The 10371-nt window shown below is 43.2% G+C and overlaps 1 protein-coding gene across 2 annotated transcripts in view; it reads left to right on the top strand.

The window, feature by feature from the left end:
• LOC18437369 (HECT-like ubiquitin-conjugating enzyme (E2)-binding protein) overlaps positions 1 to 10371 on the top strand; it is a 99484-nt gene that overhangs the window by 391 nt on the left and 88722 nt on the right. For both annotated transcript variants that reach the window (XM_088862342.1, XM_088862343.1), the window contains exon 2: positions 3158 to 3419. The gene's annotated coding sequence lies outside the window, so the exon portion shown is untranslated. The remainder of the gene's footprint in view (positions 1 to 3157; positions 3420 to 10371) is intronic.

Below are 10371 nucleotides of genomic sequence, written 5' to 3'. Positions count from 1 at the left end.
CACCGTATGCATAGTCTCTAAATTGTACAATATCTATGATGGGAATTCTGGTTCAGGTTGTTGCCCAATATGTAAGTGTGCATCTTTGTTGAGCATGAGAAGGGGTGGTATAGAGGGAATGGGAAGGTGGGTGTGGGCAAACAATAAGAGAAAATGCATGCTTCAGGTTATTAAGTAGGAAACATTGAAGTTTTGAGCTTTAAGATGCATGGTGCTACAATTTGTTGCTGGAAATGGTGGGCTGGGGTGGAAGGAGAAATAGTGTGGATGTAGTTAGAGGAATGTCACTTGGTTTTCTGCTTGAGGAACTGGAATTGGTCAATGTACCCAGATGAAAGAAATCTTCAGGATAGAAGACCAGGGGGGTCAACTCTGAAAATTCTGTTATTCTAGTGCATTATGCCTAGGAGTCACGGAAATACTGTCTAAGGGTTAATAGTGAAGGTCCAACTCGAGTGAATGCCATAGAGGACCTTGGGTTTGGTTTGCTGCGGTCAATACATGCCCAAGATAGGCCTGACCGTGGCCAATTTTAGAAGAGCAACCTAATTGTCTCCATTTGCCCTCAAATTTGGTAGAGGAACATATCAAAACTTCAATAGCCTGTCTACAAAATTTCAGGATGTTTCAAGTATCAGTTGGGATGATATTCAATTGCTTGTGGTCAAAATAGCCCAAACTATAGCCCGTCCACAAACAACTCTAGAAAGTGACCTTCCTTGTGTCTGATCAATCTGAAAATTGGTGCATGTGCTAGAGGAGGTCCCAAAACATGTTACACCAAAATTTTAGAGTTCCCCTGCTATGAGAACGAATGTTGATTGTTGGCTAGCACATGACAATGGCAAAAAATCAAAATCGCCATTTTATAGTTCTGTTTGAGCTTGAAATTTATTGAGTATGCTGAGAAATATCTCGAAAACTTTGGACACCATTAAGGGCATCTGTCAAATTGATCTCCAGTCAAATGCCAGGAAGAGCCGCCTGGCTGCCATTAATTTTTGAAATGGCTAAAAGCTGGGATTTATGATATTCTTTTTGTGTGAAAATTGGCCGAGATGTGGGGGAATGTCTCAAGAAGCTGCTCCCCAAATTTCATGTAATTTAGAGGAATTTATGATATCCATCTCTTCCTCGTCTTAGTATGGAGCTTGACTCTGACAAAGATTGAATGCTAGGTTGCGGTCAACAAAACCACCTTAATGGTCTGATCTTGAGTTGAAATTTTGAAGGTTAGTAGGTAAATGTCTCAAGACCTACAAGCGGTCTCTTAAATTTTGACCACGCCCAATTTTTGTTGACCCTTCTTATGATTTGTGATTGGGCCAAAATTTTGTAGGTTGATAGAGGATTGTTTTGAGGAACGTTCCTGCTAAATTTTATGCAATTTGGACTCTATTTAAGGGTTATGCCGCATTCTTTGCTGCTAGAAGGAGCTGCCTCACAACAGCCAATTTTAAGGGTAATATATCTCCCAATTTTTGGGGCTATTTTTTGGGATCCTTGCATGAATGGGAAGCTCTTAATGTGCCTTAATGCCCTAGGAAAGGATTGGGCTAATAAATTCTCATTTTTTAAATGATTTCGAGAAGAAAACCTCTGCTTTTTGCAGCCTACTCTTGACCACAGCCAATTTTCGATCTCTGAGAATCTTGCACCAAATCCAGTCAAATGAATGCAAGATTGTTGGAGAATCTTTTCTAGATAGATATTAACTATTTTGGAACAAATCCAAGCTATTAGAAGCCTCGGACATCGCTTGACCATGATGATATTTGAAAATTCATGCTTATCGTTTTGGAGCATCTGATGGACAAGCCCAAGATTTCCTTGGTATTTAAACTTGGGTTAACCATCAAAGGGCAACAGGTTGATTCTTCATGCTTTAAAAATCCTTAACAAATGGTTTTGAGGAGTGAGAAGTTGGGCACTGTTAGCCTTCGATTTGGAGCACTTTTGGATCTATGATAGATGTTCCCAAAATCGTTTTTTTCTTTGTGGTTTGTTCATCTAGTATTTTATTGTCAAAATATTGAAAAAGGTGTGGTGTCAAGCGTGTCAAACTTAGGGGTAGGATGATGTGAGTATCACCAATATGTGTGTGTAGAAAACGATAACATAGGCTGCCCAGCCTATGGAGTTATATAAACTGGACAGCCGTGATCTAATTTTAACAGATCTGGCATCCAAATAGATGGGCACCTTTTGATATTTAAGTGGTTTTGTAAATCCTATTGACCTGCAATTTTGGGGACATGCATGTACTAAGCTGCACCTAAAAATATGATAGAAATTTATCTAATACCCTTTTATGGTGCATGCTGGCTGTCCATGTTGGTCAATCTCAGCTCTCTGGCCTGTACTGTTTCACAGCCAGCCAAACCGTGAAATCTCATGCGTACAAAATTACATATTGAACAACATCATACAAATAAAGCATAGGTGTCTATGTGTTTGCGGGAATAATGTATGTGCACATCTATGGTTTACTTGTATAATGCTCTTCAGTAAGTAATTTTTTACCCATGCAATGTAAAGGATGTTACTCATTAAAGAATGTTCAGCTGGTTTGTTTTGGTTTTCAAGGCTATTGTACCCTGTGTCAGGATTCATTTGCAGGGGATAAAGGCAACTTCTTTAAAAATTTAGCATTCTGTTCTGCCAAAGAAATTACAAATTGTTCAAAACCCTAGATTTTGGTCCTATCACAAAAAAAATATTGGGGCAAAGTCTGGATGGCACTTTCTTCTATGTTTTAGTCAAATTTCATTCATTGTTTTTGTTGGTTAGGTTCAATTTTTGGTATAATTTGACTGAAATTTCATGGAATTATAGTCATAAGTTTGGCCCAATATCAAAGCTGTCTCAATAACTGTAAGGTTTTTGCCAATATACTCTTAAACTGCCTCGGCCAATATGACCCGAAATATTTGCCCCAAATATTTGCCAGGATATTTGAACTGTGATTTAGGTTTATGTGATATGCGCATCTAAGTTCATTTTTTCTTCCCCAGGCACACATGCAACATTCGAGATGAGAATCCATTTTTTGAATGTCATACATGAGTCCAAGGGAAAATGCTGCGTGTGGTTTAGGTCAATGAATAACTCACTACTTACTTTGTTGTCGGTTTATGTTGTCTGCTTCACACTACAGAGCACGTTGATTTAGCCGACTAGTGGAACACATGCATAGGGCTCGCCTTTGTTGCTGCAGTAAGGATTACCGACTCATCATAACCATGCACACTGCTGCGAGCCTTGAGAGGAGGATAGTTTTGTGAGCTTTTGGAGTGGAATTAGTACTCATTGATCTGGCTATGGGGATAAAAGGTGATCTTCAAAAGGCAGAAGAGCTATTGCAGAAGATACCTAACTCTTACATGCTTCAGCAGTTTGAAAATCCTGCTAACCCTAAGGTATAATGATTCTTTTTCTTTTTAATTAAATTTAGGACTGTGAGGTGGTAAAATCTGGGTGAAATTTTGTTTCTAGATTGATTTTCATCGGTTTTATCATTCATATTGTCTATGCAAATCCATTATGAGACCACTGGACCTAAGAATTGGAAAGGTTTTGGTGGCAAAATTGATGCCTATGCCCTTGTTTCTGGGGTCAGAACTGAGGGCACTATTACTGGTGCAGGGTGTTACATGAAGGTGAGAAATCTTGACGAGAAGATGAGATCCGAAACAAGTACCCCTAGTTGTTTAATTAATCGAGACAATATTTTGGGGACAAAATCATATTTTTAAGGGGGGGATGATGTAACGACTCAAGATTTTTCTGAGTCAGAGAAAAGGAAAGGACACGCTCGGTAGGAGTGAGAGGCATTGCCGTCGGTGAAGTGAGGGAGTAACGCTGGCTATGAAGTAAAGGGAGCAGTGCCACGCGTCTAAGGGACCAGCGCCGTGCATAAACAGATGAAAGAAGTAACACCGCGTTTGTGAAGGAGTAACGCCGCGTGCATGGAGAACTAATGTTGCGCGCATAAGGGAGAAACGGCGCGCGCGTGGAGGGGTAACGCCGTGCACGTGGAGGAGTAACGCGGTGCGCGTCGAGGAGTAACGCCGTGCGCGTGGAGGACTAACGCCGCGCGCATGAAGGAGTCACACCACGCACGTGGAGGACTAATGTCGCGCGCGTAAGGGAGAAACACCACGAGCATGTAAGAGGAAAGACTTACGCCGTGTGCGTTTAGGCTATCGTCGTGTGCGTTTAGGCTATCGCCGTGTGCATAGTTGAGCAATGCCGCTGGTGTAACACTGCGCGTGATTTGGGGTACTGCTGTGCATGAAGCAAGATTGCCACCTGTTGGATGCATGCTGCCGTGTGCGCCTTTTGTCAACCTGCATGCCATTAGAAGGCCACTCTAGGCTTGCACCTTGGAGTATAAAGTCTCATTTTCTTTCTCTACACTTTACATTTTGGAGCCCAAGTTCAGCCCTTTTGTGCCATTGTTTGAGAGCTTTAGAAGCTTGGTGAAGTGGATTGTGGAAGGAGATTGGGATCACCATTGGGACCCAAAGGTAAGTAGATCACTACCTTGAAGACCCATGAGCATGAAAACATGAATAAAGCACCGTTTGACCTTAGTTTGAACATAAGCATGTGCAAAAATGATGACTGCATTCTTCAGAAAGTTTGCCTTCTTTTGCATGGTGAAAATGAACACTGAAAACCTTTTGATGTCCCTTAAATTTTGTGGGTTGATACACTTGTGAGTCTAGTTTAAGCTAGAATTGGCTTCATGTTGTTACCTTGCATAGATTGAGAGTTAGGAGATGATTTTGGAAGTGTGTCATGGCTGGACTATGGAATTCCAAGGAGAGTTGAGGCTTTTGTGACTCTCTGTTGACCTATCAAATGATCTCAGAATTGCCTCAAATTTCCATCATTAGAAATATCTCTAAGTCTACTTTGGGTTTGAGGTTTATGGCCAATTAAGATTCTTGACAGTTTAGAAGATGTGTTTCATTTTGTGCTCATATGCCACTATTAGCAGATTGTGATAATTTTTCAGAAATATTGCATCTATTGTATTAAAACTTTGCTTGATCTATTGAAGTCCAAATGACACAAAAACACAGTTATTTGATAGCTGCATGAGTCTTCTATGATTTTCATGTTTTAACCTTGCCCAAATTCTGTGTAAATGAGGAGCTATGCTAAAAAAATGTTCCAGTATGTCACTGTTGACAGATCTCACAGAAACTTTGAATTTTAGTCTCTGTTGCCATGAATTTTGGCTGACCAAATGGAGTCTAATTACTCCGAACCACAACCATTTGAAAGCTCTGAATGTTTACTTAAGGTTGCATGTTAAAATCGTTTTGGAAGTCCTGTTAGGTTGAAAGCTATGATTTGAATTGTGAACATATGTCACTATTGGCAGAATTCAAGAAAAGATTCAGAACGATAAACTGAACCCTTAATTGATCGAGTAATACTCAGTTAACGAATTAGAATAAGAATTTAGTTAAAATCTCTGGTTAGGTGCCTCGATCTCGCCTCCTCGGATCTAGATGATCGGGAGACACGTGTCTCAGGTTCGAAAGACTTGGTACTTGAGATCGCTCTCTCGAGAACCACGTTCATAAAACAAGGGCAGGTGTCAAAGTAGTGAGAGAGGAATTTTGGATGTGAGGTGGGGACCAACATCATCTGGGTCCGTGACTTACTCGAGCTGACTCGCTTGGGCGCCTTCTTAGATCACGACAGAAAGCCCCTTAACTATTTCAGCTGGTTCAGAATCGCGTCCCTTGACCTGCAATCTCCTTGTTTTCTGCACAACACTACTATGCTTAATTTGCAAGACAAGTGGGCCGAAGGACCCACCTATGTCTTAGGGCAATGCACCTTCATATAGATGAGAAGGTGAGAAGTTAGGGTGATCAAAAGGAGAGGGTTTGAATGAGATGAGAAAAGAAGAGGGGACTCAACAAGGAGACGAGACTAGCATGATAGCTAGACCAGTGCAATGACTGACTCGGAGTGGTAGCAAGATGGGCACAGTAACTTAGACCGGCGCGACGACAATTCTACTCAAAACGATGGTCGATATGACTGTCTTAATCTGGTGTGGCAGCAAGACAGGCATAATACTCAGGACCAGCACGACGACAATACTACTCAACAGCTAGACCGTTATGGCAATGCTAGACCGAGTCTACCCTTAGCCAAGTGAGAAGGGAAGAGAATGAGAAGAAGGCACGAGACAACAGAGGGAGGAAGTCTCGACGGTGCTGGACACTGCAGCTCACGGAAAAAAGGGAAGTGAACTACAGGCGGCGTTAGGCATCGCCATGGGCAACTCAAGAAGGCAGCACGTCCCTTCGTGGGTAGCGATAACTTCTTGTGAAGCGCACAATGATAGTTGTGGGACGCAGAGAGGAGACTGTGCACAGTGATTCACGGACGACGATAGGCACCAAGAACACGGAGGAAGCTCGCGGATGGCGATAAGCACCGAGCACACGAAGAACTACGATTGGCGTCGAGCGCACGGAGGAAGCTCGCAGACGACGATAGGCATCGAGCGCATGAAGAAAGCTTATGGACGGCGATAGGCACCAAGCGCACAAAGAAAACTAGCGGACGACGATAAGCACCGAGCGCACGAAGAAAGCTCGCGGAGGGCGATAGGTACCAAGCGCACAAAGAAAGCTCGCGGACGGAGGCAGGCATCGAGTGCATGAAGAAAGCTCGCAGATGGCGATAGGCACCGGGTGTGCGAAGGAAGCTCGTGTACGACGATAGTCACCGGGCGATAGGTGTTGCCGCAACCCCTCACGGGCAGCAATTGGCATCGCCGTCTGCGATAGGCATGCAACAAGAGGAGACCCCTGTGGGCGGTAATAAGTTTCGTCGTCTGTGCTCTTCACTGAGACATCGAGGACACCTCTGTGTACGGTGATGAGCAGCTCCATCTGCGATCCTCGCTGAGAGATAAAGATGAACAAACAGAAGGGGCAAGCAGTTTGCACATGGCGCTGTCATCGCCATGCACAATCTATGAAACCACAGGAGGGAGAAAAGAGAAGAAAGAGGCATGCATGGCACTGCCACCGCCGTGCGAGGAGTTCAGACAAAGAAGAAAAAGAAGAAGAAGACAGAGAAGAAGAAAAAGAAGAGGAAAATGAAAGAAAAGAAAAGAAGAGAGAAAAATTTACCTTGAGCTTAGGGGTATTGTTCCAAAAGTTTCTCTCTCCTTCCTCTCTCTTTCCAAACGTGACCCAACAACAATAAGAAAGAAAGGGAATTCTATTAAGTAAAAATTCTCTTTTGGCAAAGGGTTCAAGCCTCTTGTGTACATTGATAGTACGTAGTATATATAGAGTTGTGCCCAAACATGGGTGGATTGATCAAAATTAAACCTAATTGCTGGAAATTAAGATTTAATTGAATTAAAAGAAATAAGAAAATAGGGTGTAAAATGACAGATTTGCCCCTTCTTAACAATTTGTGGAATTTTAAAACTGTCCCTATGTTGCCCTAGAACGTACATGATTTTTTATGGATGATCCGGGGTTGTTCTGATGCCCGTTTGATCGAAAGACAATTGTTTTCTTGTAGGGCTCAGCATGGCAATCGATTTGATACCAATTTCGAGTCATGGATCATATTTTTAGGACACGATCATGTCTCTTAAAATTTGGATGAATCTTGAACTTCAGATTGATAATGTGCTCATTCCTTGATGTTTTTCTGTGATTGCTTCACTAGATCACATTGAGCATGCTGTCATGATCGCGTGGTAACAAACATAGCTTGATTCTGTGTCCGAACGAAGATTTTGCAACTTTGGAGTTTTGGTCGGAATCTGGAATTCGGTTTCGAAATTTGTAGTCACTTCACCGGCTTCGTGCACGGAATCCAATTGTTCATCGTGTACGGAGTTTGGACTAGAGATACCCTTAGACTTTATGCACGCGATGGAACTGGTTTCACGTCGATCGGGCTCACGAGCGGCTCTGATTTTCCTGCAACTTTCTTCACAGATCAGCAATTTGTCTTTAGCTTTTCTTCGCGCTCGGGCGTTGTCGCGGGACGTGCCACATATCGAAATGCTCGTCTTAACGAGACGAATGTGCTCACAAAATTTGTGCGAGATCCAAGTCAAGACAGGTGAGATATGTGTGTCGAAAGTCACTATTCGTGATTGACCCTTCAATGGAGTTGAGTTGCAGGGGCCGCACGGGAATAGCGTGTGGTTCCTCCTATTCGTTCTTTTGCCTATAACTTATTCCTAGAATGTTCATTTAAGTTGATATTTGACTCATGGGGGTTTTCAACCGTATAAGATTCAATGGCGGTGGTCCCACAATAATTTGATGCACCGAAAACATAGTTCTACTTATAGGGTCAGTTTTAGGGTGCTAGAGGCTGATTCTGCCGAAACTGTTTCTCAATCTGCACTGCCTTAGACATGTCAGAATGCGATGAAACTTGGTAGGAGACTTTTAGAAATCCTCATAAAGATCTTGACCAGTTTTGGAGCCATTATGATATTGTCAGAATTTCCACTGTTTATTAGGCTTTATTGACTGGCTTCTCCCTTTATTCTGCATCGGGGACCAAGGTGCTGAAAAATGTCTTCAAACAGCTAGCCCTATTGAATGTTGTTCTTCGAGAGAAGCGAGAGGGACAACATTTGAAAAGGATGCTCAGATGTTTGGATGCTATGTACATGTCCATCCGTGGAGACTTTAGGGGAGAAGAGACTTTCGAGGGATCTGTAGAAGTCCTCACCCTCAAGGGACTATTTACGATTCTGACAGCTTGAGGATTTTGTAGGGACCTCATTGGTCAGGATCGGCCCTATCTGGCGGCCAAGTGCTATGAACCTTTGGTCGGCATTATTTGCTGCTACACCAGGTTTGCTTTTGATGACCATGGTATCTTTGTAGGTTCCATCTAGCGGGGTCCAGTCGGGGGTTTTTGTCCTATCCCAAAGATCTGAGCGTGTCGACTAGGGAGAATTTTGACAAGGCGGCCTCGTGGGCCACATCCTGTCGGGTCCAGTCGAGGGTGTTATATGGGCATGTCCCGAAGATCTGGGCTTGTCAGCTAAGGAAGGTTTTTGGCAAGGCGATCTGATGGCAAGGAATAACCCTGAAGTCTTCGACAGGTTGGGCTCTAGCTTTGTTAGTTTCTTGCCTTCGTGGGGATCTTTAGCATTTTAGAGGGATCTTTCGGTTGTCATCCTCACCCTCAAGGACTCTTGTTGTTTTTAGAGGGGAAGTGTAGGAAATCTTATGAGGCTCTCACTCTCAAGTGAGCCATTTTGCGTTGTGATTGGATGCTGGCAGTTGAGGATTTTGCGTAGACCTCATTAGTCAGAATTATGCTTGTTTTGGCAATTAGGTGCCAGTTGAGCTTGTGATGCTGCGTCAACATATTTTGTTGATCCAAGCGCCCTTTGCAAGTTTTCACTTAAATAGGGGAAGTGGCGCCATAAAGACGGTTTTCACCAACTTCCTTTATTATTGGGCTCTTTTACCCATGACCTTGCGACCATGTCCACCCTTTTCATCTATTTTTGCTCATGGTGCCCTTTTGGGGTTTTCACCGTGCCTGGGTTTTTTTTACACAAAACTTTTTTACTCATGGTTTCGTGACCATGCCCATTCGTCACTTTTACTCATGACGTTCCCTTGTCCAGGTGTACACCATGCCCCTTTTTTTGTGAAAGCGTGTTTAGGGTTATGCCTTCGAGACCTGTGCGAAGCCTTTTAACGTCATGCGGATAGGATGTATACTGCAGTTTAAGGTCATACAACTAGACTGTGGTGGTGATGAATGACAGTTTGTGGAGGCCATGAAGTGAGCATGGTGGTGGTTTTGACTCACTTTGGGGAATGGCACGAGGCTGCTTATGAAAGATGGAAGATGATGAAAGGTCGGTGAAAAGTGGTGACCGACTAGCTGATAGCTAGTATGGATGGTGGAATGGTTCGTCATTTTCTGAGTGTGCTTAAAGCTCACTGAGGAATGATGGATGATGGTGATGAAGTGGATGGACACACTGGGGAAGTAATGAAGGTGGTGTGCACGCACGAATGGGTCAGTTAGGGAAGGCATGCTTAAAGATGCGCACAAATAGTGTGTGCGTACATGTGGGGGCATCTTTAAGGTCATGCCTCCTGGACCTGGGAAAAGCAGTTTAACATCATACGGTTAGAATGTGCATTATGGTTTAAGGTCATACTGCTGGACCGTGGTCATGCAGTTTAGAGTCGTGCATCTAGGACCATGCAGTTTAAGGTCATGCATTTGGAACATGGCTGTGAAGTTTAAGGTCATGCAGAACGGACCATTGTGTGGATCGCCATGTAGGTTAAGCTGCATGGGGGATAGGTCTGTGGATAG

The sequence above is a fragment of the Amborella trichopoda genome, chromosome 3, assembly GCF_054954075.1.
Source record: "Amborella trichopoda isolate Santa Cruz 75 chromosome 3, AtrichopodaSantaCruz75HAP2 v2.0, whole genome shotgun sequence".
Lineage (NCBI taxonomy): Eukaryota > Viridiplantae > Streptophyta > Magnoliopsida > Amborellales > Amborellaceae > Amborella > Amborella trichopoda.
Note: the sequence above shows the minus strand (reverse complement) of the source record. Positions and strands in the feature narration are given on the sequence as shown.